Genomic DNA, 14,850 nt, shown 5'->3' with positions numbered 1-14,850 from the left:
TATTCAAAACAATTTTGGATAGCATTATTATTGATCTAAAATTATTTATATGGCTCATTCAAGATTGAAAAGTAAAAAACTGTTAGATATATAGTATATAAATAGTCTAAAGGATTGTTTTTTCTAGGTTTACAAATCTATTAAGCCTGTAAAATCTGTAATCTATTAAACCTGTAAAATCTGTATAATGCTTTAAGTTCAATCTTAACTAAGATTTCTTACATGGCTGTTTCACCTCTGTGCCATTCACAATGGCCATTTATGAACCAGATATGTAGTTAGAATTCAGCTTGTTTTGGCTCCTTCAACTCCATAGGAGCCAAAATCCTTAGTCTCCTATATTTTTCCATTCTAATCAGTTTTATATCAAAATCATCTATGACTTTACCTAAAAGATATAATATAACATGCTTGAATGAACATATATTTGGTAAGAAGGAGATAGTTAGCAGGTATCCCAGATATATGAAAATGCTTTGTTCATATATTTCAGATTACTTCTAGCAAAAAGTAATCGCTAGGTTTTTTGTCTACTTCCTTCAAGGGGTGTTTGAACCATGGTATAATTTAATCACAAAGGTTTAGTTGATATGTCAGTGAGTCTTTGCATATTTTACAACTTTTAATTTTTTTCTTTACTTAGAAAGTAAGATTACTTTTGTTTTAAAGAAAGGGTTACAGCCTTGATATCTTGTCTATATATATAAGCAATTTGTTAATACATGCTAAATTTCTCAACTGGGATAAAAATGCTTATTCATTTTAATTTTTCATTAGAGCTTTTTAGGAATGATTTTTTCCATTTTCTGTGTTTATCTCCTGGCTTGGAACCCATGCCAGGGTCTAAAATAGTTGCTTTCTATGTGTGCACAGACACAATTAAAAAATATAATTTAGAAGGATTCTTTTTTAAAATAACATATAAGTTGTATTCAGACTTTTGGGCAAAAAAATTTCTCTTGTTTAGCTGTTCCATATGAGTTTGAGGTGCATGAGGAGTTTACATGTTTTGGAGATGAAGTCCATGTAGGTCTTTGTTTGTTACATTTTTTTTCCCATTCTGAGGGTTGACTTTTTCTTTCCTTTAGGGTTTCCTAAAGGTCGATGAGATCCATTTTGTTGACTTTTGTTTTATTTTTCATTTCTCTAAGTGGTAGGTCCAAAAAGAACTTGCTGTGATTTATATCAAAGCATTTATTTTCCTCAGGAGATTTAGAGTAATCATCCCATCATTTAGATATTTAATTGATTTCAAGTTCCTTTTTTTGTATGGGGTTAGGGAGTTGTCATAATTTCATTCTCTTTTCCTTTGTTTAAGGAACGTGCGCCTCATACTCCATGGTGTCTGTTCCCAGTTTACATTACCAGCATCAGTATAGGACGGTTCCCCTTTTCTCCACAGCCTCCCCAAACTTTACTGTTTGTAGACTTTTTAACAAAGCCCATTCTGATCAGTGAGAAGTGATACCTCATTTTAATTTTGATTTGCATTTTTCTAAGATTTCAGGAGGTTGAAACTTTTTCACTATTTTTTTTTTTTTTTTTTAAGAAATGTAAAACTGACCTCTCAAGAGTAGCCTCTTGGTGGTCTGCCCTGTTTTGATTCTTTTTCCAGGGCCTACCTGAGGATATTTGTTGAGGATGGATTTTTTTCCTTCTTTACCCCTAGCCTGGAGTATTCAGTATTAACTGTGTTTTTCAGTAACCAAGACTGGCCACAGGTTAGTAGCATTTTTTCACGCTTCCTGTTTTGTCTGTTTGTTTTGGCTAACTTAATTTTTATTTTCTATTGAAGTAGGGTTGATTTCCATCGTTGTGTTTGTTTTAGGTTTACAGGAACTTGATTCAGTTATACATAGACCTATATCTATTCCTTTTCAGGGTTTTTCCCATGTAGGATCTTTCACTTTGTTCAGTAGACTTCCCTGTGCTATTTAGTAGGTCCGTTTGGATTATCTATCTGATAATAAGTCATCAGTTCAGTCGCTCAGTCATGTCCGACTCTTTGCAATCCCATGAATCGCACCACACCAGGCCTCTCTGTCCATCACTAACTCCCAGATTCCACCCAAACTCGTGTCCATCGAGTCGGTGATGCCATCCAGCCATCTCATCCTCTCTCGTCCCCGTCGCATCCTGCCCCCAATCCCTCCCAGCATCAGGGTCTTTTCCAATTAGTCAGCTCTTCACATGAGGTGGCCAAAGTTTTGGAGTTTCAACTTCAGCATCAGTCCTTCCAGTGAACACTCAGGACTGATGTTCTTTACGATGGACTGGTTGGATCTCCTTGCAGTCCAAGGGGCTCTCAAGAGTCTTCTCCAACACCACAGTTCAAAAGCATTAATTCTTTGGTGCTCAGCTTTCTTCACAGTCCAACTGTCACATCCATACATGACCACTAGGAAAACCATAGCCTTGACCAGACGGACCTTTGTTGGCAAAGTAATGTGTCTGCTTTTTAATATGCTATCTAGGTTGGTCATAAGTTTCCTTCCAAGGAGTAAGCGTCTTTTGATTTCATGGCTGCAGTCACCATCTGCAGTAATTTGGGAGCGCAAAAAATGAAGTCTGATACTGTTTCCACTGTTTCCCTATCTATTTCCCATGAAGTGATGTGACCAGATGCCATGATCTTAGTTTTCTGAATGTTGAGTTTTAAGCCAAACTTTTCACTGTCCTCTTTCACTTTCATCAAGAGGCTTTTTAGTTCCTCTTCACTTTCTGCCATAAGGGTGGTATCATCTGCATATCTGAGGTTATTGATATTTCTCCCGGTGTCAGGGAATGTTTGACGGGAGGATTCCTATGTGCTGTCTCTCATGAGTCCTTTGTCTCTCTTCAAGCAGAACAGCACGCTGCTCCCAGGGACTGAGGTCATTGTGTGAGGCAGGCTTGGGTCTCCTTTAGTAAACATTCTCTTTAGGACAAAACTGCTTAGTCTTGCTCCCCTTTCTTGAGATATGGATTGTCTCCTGACCTTGTGACTAACATTACCCCTTGTTCCCTTGGTAACGGTTGCTGTATGTTTGGTTTTCTGATTTCTATCATTCCTGAAAGAAGTTTCTCGTGCCACAGCCTATATATACTCATAGGCTCCATACATATACACTTTGCTCCATCAGAACTTAGGTCCCTGGATCTTTTTTTGTCTCTCTCTCTCTCTCTCTCTTTTTCTGGCTGACTCTGGAGCGTGGAGACCCATCGTGCTCACTTTCTTGCCCGGGCTTCTAAGACCCTCTTGAGAAGGCACTTTGTGCCTTCACCCCCTCGAGAGGGCGCCTGGTGCCTTCATGAGCGATGCAAGTCCTGTGTCAAGGGCTTTATTGGTCCTCTGCATAAACCAGGGAATATCAGCCTCTTTCTCCCTTTTACTTTCTTATCGTCGACTCCGTACCACCAGGTCCCGGGCCATTAAAGGACCACAACAAATGGCGCCAAGAAACAGGGACACTGGTATACGTGGCATATGGGGCGGAGTGACTCAGGGACCTATTGAGGTCGGTAAGTACTAAGGCATGGGTTAAACGGCTGGCCAGCCCTATCATTTTTCTACTTTACTTCACCATTTGTTTAAAGTTCAGGGACTTCTGGTTTCACGCCAATGAATAGAGGCTTGCCTTCAAACAGTAGTTGAATATAATCCTTAGTTCCCTGATAAATGCAGTTTTGATTTAGAAATTTGGCTCCGGGTCAAAGGAAATGTTAAATGAGCCGCCAAACAAGGAAAAAATATTCCAATTGATCTCTAGCCCCCTATGGGCTCTCATTAAAGCTGTAATTCTGCCATTTCAAGGTACATTCTAGCCCTTCCAATATTCAGCAACAGACAGAACACTTATTACATAAGTATAAATTAAATGATAAAACTTTACAAAAGGCCCAATTAAAACAATACAAAGTATCTCAAAGTTTTCTTACTAGCCCTGCCCCGGCTGCTCCAAATGCTCCTCCTCTGCAATCTAATGAAAGTTATGCTAATTTTTTAGCTAGATTAGAAGCTGCTATTTCCCGTACTATAATCGGAGAAGAAACCAAGAAACAGCTAGAGAAATTACTTGCTTATGAGAATGCAAATCAGAAATGTCAAAGAGCTATAGCTGCAATTTGTGAGACTAGGACTATTACTGATTATTTGAAGGCTTGTCACAATCTAGGATCAAAAACTCAAAAGATACAAATACTAGCTGGAACAATGGCTACTACCTTTTAAAAAGGGAAATGAAGGATGCTTTACATGTGGAGATAAAAACCATTTAAAAAGGGGCTGCCCTAAGAAGGCTAATAAAAAACCTCCAAGAATTCGCCCTTGCTACCATAGAGGAATGCATTGGGCCAAAGATTGTAAATTTAAATTTGATATTGAAGGAAAACCTATTCCAGGAAACTCCAAACAGGGGACCCCCCCAGCTCCCCTACAACAAAAACCAGGGGCAAATTCTATCTTTTCCCTCAAACCCTCAACGTCCAGCAGTGCTGCCATTAATATACCAGCCCTAAATGATTTTTTCCTTCACCCTTAAGCAGTCCCTTCTAGAATACCTACCAGACTTTTTGGACCCCTGCCCCCACAAACCTTCAGTCTTTTACTTGGCTGATCTAATTTGGCTTCTAAAGGAATTACTGTTCACCCTGGAATAATTGATTCAAATTATAAAGGAGAGATTCAAATTATAATGTCAGCTCAGACTCTATGGCAATTCCAAAGGGGGACAAAATTGCTCGATTACTTCTTTTGCCTTACATTTCTATTAACTCCTCTAATAATGTACGGACAGGCAGATTTGGCAATACAGATCAAAAACAATCCTTATGGACATCACTGGTATTTGAATATGCCCTACCAAATATAAATATCAAAATTAATGGTAAAAGATTTTCTGGTCTCCTTGGCACTGGATCTAATATTACTATTATTTCCAAACACTTATGGCCCAAATCCTGACCTATACAAAATGTCTCTTGCCAAATTGCAGGAATTTCTCAAACCAAAGTTCAAGAAATTTATCAAAATATTCAAATCTACCCATGTGATAGACCAAAAGGCCAACCTACAACATTAAGACCTTATGTGATAGATGCACCCCTTAATAGGAAGGGACTTACTTATGCAACGGCAAACTCAGATATACATTCCACATTTTTCCTAGGGGCCACTGCTCATTTAACAAACAAAACAATTATTAAAACAACTGAGAAAAATTATGAGCCTATTTGGACAAAGTAATGGCCCCTAATGAAAGTAAAATTACAAGCTACTAAAGAACTTATAAACACACAATTAAAATTGAAACATATTGAGGAATCTTGCTTTTCTTGGAACTCTCCTATTTTTGTTATAAAAAGGAAATCTAACAAATGGTGTCTCTTAACAGACTTTAGAAAAGTTAATTCTTCTATGAAACCTATGGGTGCGTTACAACCAGAGATCCCATCACCTATTACTATTCCTCAAAATTGACACATTATTATTACTGATTCACAAGATTGCTTTTTTAATATACCTTTACACCCTTTAGACCGGGAGAGATTCACTTTCTCTCTCCCTTATCCTATTCATTTCGGGCCTCATAAAAGATTTCAGTAGACTATGCTACCTCAAGGTATGCTTAAAAGTCCTGCTACTGCTGCTGCTAAGTCACGTCAGTCGTGTCAGACTCTATGCGACCCCATAGATGTCAGCCCACCAGGCTCCCCCATCCCTGGGATTCTCCAGGCAAGAGTACTGAAATAGGGTGCCACTGCCTTCTCCATAACAGTCCTAGTATTTGTCAAAATTTTGTAGCCAAGGCTTTACTTCCTATGTGACAGCAATTCCCTCATGTATATATCATTAATAATATACTATAGCTACAAAAAGGAGAAATAATATTTTTGACACTGAATGGCCATGATGTTCTTTAGACTCTGGAGAAAGCTGACTAAAATAAAATCTTTTTTGAAATTGCAAAACCGGTTCTTCTTGCACGTGCAGTTAGGAAAAGGTTAACTTGTTAAAATACCTTTTTGGAGCTCCAGTTCTGCCTGAGAAACAAAAATAGGCCTAAGAAAAAGCCTTAAGTTAACTCTTATCATGTCCTTGGGATACACAGCCACTCTATCTAGGACTCCAGCCATTAACAAATTGGTGGAACTCAAAATAAATAAATAAAAAAAGAAAGATATTTTAAATTTCAAATGGAGAACTATGCCTATCTATCTAAAATTAACTATGTTTCAATATATGTCTTTGTTTTTGGATAACATGAAGTTAATAAGCTCTATTTAAATTCAACTTCACATGAACTGAAAAATATTCAATATTAAATATGTTTATTTAAATATAAATATAATTTAAATATAATTATTTGTTAATCTAATTAAGACATGTCTTAAGTCATTAACATTATGTAATACTTTTATTATGCCTTGGTTTAAGGTAAACTAAATTTGTCAACAAAAAAGGTAACTCTTTATCTATATATACAAATATATAAATGAGATGAAAAGTTTTAGATAAGCTTTATTAAAAATAATTATATTTTTAATAGAATAATCTATTATTATAATCTAAAACAATCTCTTAAGATTGGAGTAACTTAAGTTTCTAGAGTTATACTAAACTAAATAATAAAAGTTTATTAAACAACTAGGTCATTTCCAAATGAAGTAAGATTTTATAACATTAATTACTGAACATTAACTTACTCTTACAGAAAGTTTTTCTTAGAGAAAAACTAAAAAGATTTTAAGCTATTAATAAATATAAATATAAATTTATATAAATATATATAATATAATATGATTTAATAAATATATTTAACAATCTATAAAATACTAACATACAAGACACTTCATAGTTGCTAAAGAAAAGTAAAATATATGCTTTTAATAGAAAGATATAAGAAATGGCAAATAAAATGATGAATACAAAAATATTAAAAAGGTTTATGACAAATGAAAGAAAATTTTATGGCAAATAAATATAACTCATTGTCCTGAACTTTCTACCTCTCCCTTCTTACATGTCTCGATCAATACAAATTCTTCTTTTCTAGGGGCAACACCTCTCTAAGGTAAAACTTTCGTGATAATGAGAACACCTAGTTCTATAAAAACAGACAATGGCTCTGCCTATATTTCTAAGTAGTTCAAACAATTTTTACATTCATTTTCTATTAAACAGATTACAAACATTCCTTATAGTCCACAAAAACAAGACATAATTAAACAAAAACATTATACACTGTAACTGCACACAAAAAATTAAATAAGAGGAAATACGCAGGAACATTTTTATCTTCCTTATCCAGAACAAACTTTACTAGATTCTAAAGCAATATAGTCTTTAAGCCTATAACTATTATTAATATAACTTTATTTCTGTTTCCAGTCAGTAAGATTCTTAAAGCAAAACAACATCAACTTCAATGCCTGTTTCACAATACAAAACAAAAACAACATAAAAAAGACAACGTTTCCTGAATAAATTATTTGTTCCTAAGAACATCAAAAATGCACAATATTCACCTTCTTTTCAGGTCTGTCTTGAAAGTATAATCATCTTCTTTAACACACTGAACAGAGAGACTCAACAGCTGCTAGGCTGCATTTCTTTTTCAAGGACAAGGTCAAATATATTAGGATGTGAGCAACATTTCAATTGTCAAGTTGTTCTGCATCACCTTTTCAATAATTTCACTTAGGAAAAAATATTTAAATGTTTACTCCTAATCCTTTGCCCCAAATAACACAAACCACTTACAACACAGTCAGATCCCATTTCTTTTTATATCAGGAAAAATGTATACACTGTGTGAAGAGAAAATCAACCCGTTAATTCAAAACCACAGCCAAATACCAGTCCCAAACAGATTTCTGAATGATTTTTTTCTTTTGGACTGAAATATTTCCTAAGAATGTTTTCATCATTGTCGCTTTCCTTTCTTTTTATAACTATTGTTAATATAGCCTAATTTGTTTTAAATTTTTAAACTTACCACAAAGAGATGTTTTGACAAAAGCAAAAAAAAAAAGTTTTGAAACATTGAAGGACACCTCCTTTCCTTTGCCCATTTGATATCAAGACAGGTTAACTAATCAATGGAAATCTAAGAAACTAATCTTACAGGCAAAGGGGTATGCTTCTATTTCTCCAGATGGATCCAACGAACCCACATGACTTTCTCTTCAGAAGATTCAACCTAAGGGGGCCCCCAGCATTCAGACTAGAGATGAAACAACAGAAACCCCAGGAAGAAAGAATTCCAATATAAGCCATGGTGACTTTAAAAATTTCCAAAAAACACCGCACTCGATGTCATCGACCTTATGTTCTTCCTACTTGGGGACAGATAAAAACCCTTACTAATTAAACTGAAAATCTGATTTCTCAACAGGGAATGCCTCAGAATCCTGAAAATATTTTTCTTCTCTATGCTTGCTTTGCTTGCTTTTGCTTCCCCTGCTCAGGTTGACATGATTGATCACACTTATTGGGCTTATATACCTAACCCCCCTTTTTTATTGTAGGTTATAAAATGGACAGATATAGAACCAATCATATCCACTAATGAGTCAACACATATGCCCCATCCTTGGAACTTGGAGGGGCCCTCTCATCCTGAAGAAAAAGAAAAACTAATTAATATCTTTCTAGGTTATGAAGTCCTTCCTTTATGTATGGGCACAACAGAATTATGCATAAATGTTAGCTGACAAACTTGAGCCTTCGCCCTGCCTCCAAAAGAGGACTTTCTGATGCTTCTTGGATTACTTACTGCCCATTCTTTGTCCATGAATCATGTTTATACTACTAAAACTTTAGGAAAAGAATTAAAGAAAAAACAAAGAACACTATGCAAAGGGTTTACTAATAAGAACTTTAAATATATTCCTGTTCATTGGGACAAATGTCAGGCCAAATCAGAAAAATTAATGTCTGTGGCTAATCATACAATTGTCGATTGGGGACCCCATGGTATGTGGTTATCTAACTGCTCAGATGATATTAACAGCACTATGGGTGATTATGTTACTCAAGTAACATGGAAGGTTACTAATACTACAATGGAACATTACCATGACAGAGGATTTCTTGGATAGCTTGATGATGGAATTCCCGCCCTACACCACCACCCCCCCCCCGCCCCCGCCCCTGGTCCTCGAATCATCCTTGATAAACAGATTGGGCCTAAACAATGTGACATCTGAAAACTTGCTGCAAACACCACAGAACTTGGGACTTGGACCAGACATTTCACAGGGACCAATCGTAGCTATAGCAATTATTTCTTTCACTATAATCAATCATATTTTATACAAGCGTATGTTCTACTTCCTTTTGTTGTAGCTATAGAAAATTTACAATTCAATAAGATTTTACATTCTGTAACTTGCATAAATTGTAAATTATATACTTGTCTTAACTCCTCTATTTCCTTAAAAAATGACTCCGTTTTGATTCTTCAATCTCGACATAATCTGTGGTTACCAATAAATCTCCAATGGCCCTTGGAAGAAGGTCCCAAGGCTGGACTTGCTTCCTGGTTATTTACTAAATTACTCCAGTGATCTAAACAATTCATTGGATGGCTGATTGTGGCATTTTGGAATTAATAACTATTTGCACCATCGCTGCCATCACTGGCGTTACTTTACAAACCTCAATTCAAACACATAATTTTATCCAAAATTGGACTAAAGATGCTCATACTATGTGGGCCGCTCAGGCTCAAAAAGATGAGGATATTCAAAAAGAAATACAGGAACTGAGAACAGCCATCAGATGGATTGGAGATCAATCAACAGATGTACAAAGACAAGTGATGCTAAAATGTGATTAGAATTCCACTCAATTTTGTGTTACTCCTGTTCATTTCAATAATAGTGCCTACAACTGGGAACAAATCAAGTTTCATTTACAAAACATACATGATAATGCCTTTCTGAATGTACAGTTATTACAAAAAGAAATATGTGAAACCTTTTCTAATAATCTGCCCTCTTCTACTAGTATCGAAACTTTAGCTAAACAATTAGCTGATCAGTTATCTGGGCTAGACCCACATGGATGATTTCAAAACCTTACTCATAGCATTGGGCCTGGAACTATAATTCTGGTGATTGTCTTAACAATTATATTTGTTGTCTACCGTTGCCTTCATGCAAAGATTGTCAAAACTAAACAAACTCTGATGGTCAGAACTATTCTTACAAATATTATAAATAAATAAGGGGGAATTTTCAGGGAATGTTTGACGGGAGGATTCCTACGTGCTGTCTCTCATGAGTCCTTTATCCCTCTGCAAGCGGAACAGCACGCTGCTCCCAGGGACTGAGGTCATTGTGTGAGGCAGGCTTGGGTCTCCTTTAGTAAACATTCTCTTTAGGACAAAACTGCTTAGTCTTGCTCCCCTTTCTTGAGATATGGATTGTCTCCTGACCTTGTGACTAACATTACCCCTTGTTCCCTTGGTAACGGTTGTTGTATACGTTTGGTTTTCTGATTTCTATCATTCCCGAAAGAAGTTTCTTGTACCACAGCCTATATATACTCATAGAAAAATCATTAAAGCACCTTTGCTCCATCAAAGCTTAGGTCGCCGTGTCTTTTTTGTCTCTCTCTGTCTCTCTTTTTCTGGCTGACTCTCTGGAGTGTGGAGACCCGTCATGCTCACTTTCCTGCCTGGGCTTCTTTGACCCTCTCGAGAAGGCACTTTGTGCCTTCACCCCCTCGAGAGGGCGCCTGGTGCCTTCGTGAGCAATGCAAGTCCTGTGTCAAGGGCTTTATTGGTCCTCTGCATAAACCAGGGAATATCAGCCTCTTTCTCTCTTTTACTTTCTTATCGTCGACTCCATACCACCAGGTTCCAGTCCATTAAAGGACCACAGCATGCCGGCAATCTTGATTCCAGCTTGTGCTTCCTCCCGCCCAGCATTTCTCATGATGTACTCTGCATATAAGTTAAATAAGCAAGGTGACAATATACAGCCTTGATGGACTCCTTTTCCTATTTGGAACCAGTCTATTCTTCTGTGTCCAGTTCTAACTGTTGCTTCCTGACCTGCATACAGGTTTCTCAAGCGGCAGGTCAGATGGTTTGGTATACCCACCTCTTTCAGAATTTTCCACAGTTTATTGTGATCCACACAGTTAAAGGCTTTGGCATAGTCAATAAAGCAGAAATAGATGGTTTTCTGGAACTCTTGCTTTTTCGATGATCCAGTGGATATTGGCAATTTGATCTCTGGTTCCTCTGCCTTTTCTAAAACCAGCTTGAACATCTGGAAGTTCATGGCTCACGTATTGCTGAAGCCTGGCTTAGAGAATTTTGAGCATTCCTTTACTAGCGTGTGAGATGAGGGCAATTGTGCAGTAGTTTGAGCATTCTTTGGCATTGCCTTTCTTTGGGATTGGAATGAAAACTGACCTTTTCCAGTCCTGTGGCCACTGCTGAGTTTTCCAAATTTGCTGGCATATTGAGTGCAGCACTTTCACAGCATCATCTTTCAGGATTTGAAATAGCTCAACTGAAATTCCATCACCTCCACTAGCTTTGTTCAAAGTGTTGCTTTCCAAGGCCCACTTGACTTCACACTCCAGGATGTCTGGCTCTAGGTGAGTGATCACATCATCATGATTATCTAGGTTGTTAAGATAATAAGTCATAAGTATCTGCTAATCTCAACCTCTCAATGTCTCCCTCCCCCTACCTTCTTTTAAATAATCACAACTTGGTTTTCTAAGTCTGTGCGTCTGTTTCTATTTATGAATTCATTCATTTGTATAAATTTATAGATTCCACCTGTAAGTAATATATTTCTCTCCCCCTTTCTGACTGACTTCACTCAGTATGATAAATCTTGGTCCGTCCATGGTGTTGACAATGATACTTTTTCTCTCTTTTTGTTGCCTGAGTGTATGCCAATGTGTAGGTGGACCAGTAACTCTTCATTTCTCTATCGATGGACATTTCAGTTGATGCTCTGTCTTAAATATTGTCAATAGTGCTGCCCTGAAAATAGGGAAGTATTATTTTATTTTATTTTATTTTTTGGTTTTCACGCATTTATTGGGGCCATTGGGGCGGGGGCTGCTCCCTGTCAACGGAGGCGCTCACAGTCTCTTCAGCCACTCCAGGCTTGGTCCCTGGGGGTCCTGGGGGTGGCCGGGCACGTCGGGTATGTTCCCATCGTCTTGGAGGGGCACTGGGTAGTTGTAGGGTGTGGCCCGGTTGTTCATGAGTGAGTACTTGGTGTAGGGGCTGAGTGTGGGCAAGGATTACAGCGAGGCCTGCAATGGCAAAAGGATGCCACTAGCACCGGTTCCTTGGCCCAGACATTCTTGAGGAAGGCTGAGACTCTCTCTGCCATCTTGGTCGCAGCGGCAGCCTGAAGTAAGTATTATTTTAAATTATGATTTTCTCCGGATCTAAGGCAAGAGGTACCGAGCTTGCTGGTTCGGTGGTAACTCTATATTTAGTGTTGTAAGGAATGTCTATACTGTTTTCCTTCGTGACTGCACCCACCTATTTACATTCCCACCCACAGTGTAGGGGGATTCCCTGTTCCCCTCACACTCGACAGCACTTAATCTTTGTAGATCTTTTCAAAGATGGCCATTCTGAGGGGTGTGAGCTGATAACGTGTGCCATTTTGAGTGGCAATTCTGTAACAGTCATCCTGAGCATCTATTCATGTGATTCATGGCCATCTGCCTGCCCTCTTAGGACAAATATCCATTTAGATCTTTGGCCTGTTTTTCTATCGGGCTGTTTGTTTCTTTCCATACTGAGCTGCATGAGCTGTTTGCATGTTTTGGAGAGGAATTCCTTGTTTTTAAAATGGGTTGCAAACTTTTTCTCCCATTCTAAGGATTGCCTATTTCTTTCCTTTAGGCTTTCACTTGCTGTGCAAATGCTTTTAAGATCAGAGAAGTCCTTCTGTTGACCTTTGTTTGATTTTACATTACTCTGAGAAGTAGATCCAAAAAGAACTGGCTGTGGTTTAAGCCAAAGGGGTTTCAGCCTAGTTTTCCTGAAGAGGTTGAGAGTAATGGCCCCTCCATTTAGGTCTTTAATCAATTTAGAGTTCCTTTTACTCTGTGGGGTTATGAAATGTCATAATTTCATTCTCTTTTTACTTACTTATAAACCTCCACACTATCCCCCTTACTAGCTGTTTACAATTTACATTGCCAGTACCAGTGTAGGAGGGTTTTCCTTTCTTGACAGCTCTGAAGAATTTATTGTTTGTAGACTTTTTGACAAAGGTTAGTCTGACAGGTATGAGCTGATACCGCCTTTTAAATTTCTATAAGATTCATGATGTTGAAAGTTTTCCATGTGATTTTTTTAAAGAAAACAGTGTGACTAAAAATGACCTCTCAAGTTTGGCTTCTTCACCATCTGCCCTGATTTGAATTATTGTTCCCGGACCTACCCAAGGACATTTGTTGAGGACAGGTGATTTTTCTTTACAGTCATGAAAGCACAGTGTAGGAGGATTCCCCGTCCCCCTCACCCTCAGCAGCATTTAATCCTTGTAGATCTTTTGGAGGATGGCTGTTCTGAGGGGTGTGAGTTGATACCTCGTGGCAGTTTAGACTGGCATTTCTCTAGAGTGATCCTGAGCATCTTTTCATGGGCTTTATGGACGTCCTGGTGCCTTCTTTAGAGGACTGTTCATTTATGTCTTTGCCAGTTTTTCTATTGCGTTGATTTTTTTTTTTTTTTTTTCCTTTTTCTTTTTTAATCTAGAGCTGCGTGAGCAGTTTGCATCTTTGGAGATCAATTCCTTGTTTTTAACTTTAGCTGCAAACATATAATTTCCCATTCTGAGGGTTGTCTTTTACTGCAGATGGTGACTGCAGCCATGAAATTAAAAGACACTTGCTCCTTGAAAGAAAAGTTATGACCAACCTAGACAGCATATTAAAAAGCAGAGACATTACATTGCCAACAAAGGTCCATCTAGTTAAGGCTATGCCTTTCCCAGTAGTCATGTATGGATGTGAGAGTTGGACTATAAAGAAAGTTGAGTGCCAAAGAATTGACGCTTTTGAACTGTGGTGTTGGAGAAGACTCTTGAGAGTCCCTTGGACAGCAAGGAGATCCAAACAGTCCATCCTAAAGGAAATCAGTCCTGAATATTCATTGGAAGGACTGATGTTAAAGCTGAAACTCCAACACTTTGGCCACCTGATGTGAAGAACTGACTCACTGGAAAAGACCCTGATGCTGGGAAAGATTGAAGGCAGGAGGAGAAGCAGACGATAGAGGATGAGATGGTTGGATGGCATCACCGACTCAATTGAGATGAGTTTGAGTAAACTCTGGGAGTTGGTGATGGACAGGGAGGCCTGGTGTGCTGCAGGCCATGGGGTCACAAAGAGTCAGAAACGACTGAGCGACTGAACTGAACTGAACTGAGAGTTGTCCTTCCTGTGCAAAAGTTTTTTGGGTTAATGAAGTGCCTTTTTTCAGTTTAGTTTTATTTTGAATTATTCTGAGGGTGGATCCAAAAAGAACTTGCTGTGATTTATGTCAAAACGTGTTTTCTGCATATATTTTCCTTAAGAGGTTAAGAATAAAATAATGTTCCCTTCATTTAACTCTTTAATTGATTTGCAGTTTCTTCTTCTGTTAGCAGTTAGAGAGAGATGTAAATTCTTTCACTTTTCACTAGTTTAAGGAACCTCCTCCCTGTCCTCCATCCTGGCTGTTAACAGCTTACATTGCCAGCATCAGTGTAGGAGTGTTTCCATTTCTCCACACCCTCTCCTCCATTTATTGTTTCTAAACTTTAAGACATAGGTCATTCTGACCTGTGTGAGGTTGTTAGGGGAAGCACACTGACTGAAACCGCCCACCC

The 14,850-nt window shown here is 37.9% G+C and overlaps 1 protein-coding gene and 1 pseudogene across 1 annotated transcript in view; one reads left to right on the top strand and one right to left on the bottom strand.

The window, feature by feature from the left end:
* The window catches only part of LOC133055200 (zinc finger protein 208-like), a 135,192-nt gene that overhangs the window by 6,529 nt on the left and 113,813 nt on the right, over window positions 1–14,850 (top strand).
* Window positions 12,095–12,351, bottom strand: LOC133054826 (NADH dehydrogenase [ubiquinone] 1 alpha subcomplex subunit 3-like; annotated as a pseudogene).

This window comes from Dama dama, chromosome 4 (assembly GCF_033118175.1).
Source record: "Dama dama isolate Ldn47 chromosome 4, ASM3311817v1, whole genome shotgun sequence".
In the NCBI taxonomy this organism is placed as follows: Eukaryota; Metazoa; Chordata; class Mammalia; order Artiodactyla; family Cervidae; genus Dama; species Dama dama.
The sequence above is the reverse complement of the archived record's forward strand: the minus strand, read 5'-3'. Positions and strand labels throughout refer to the sequence as shown.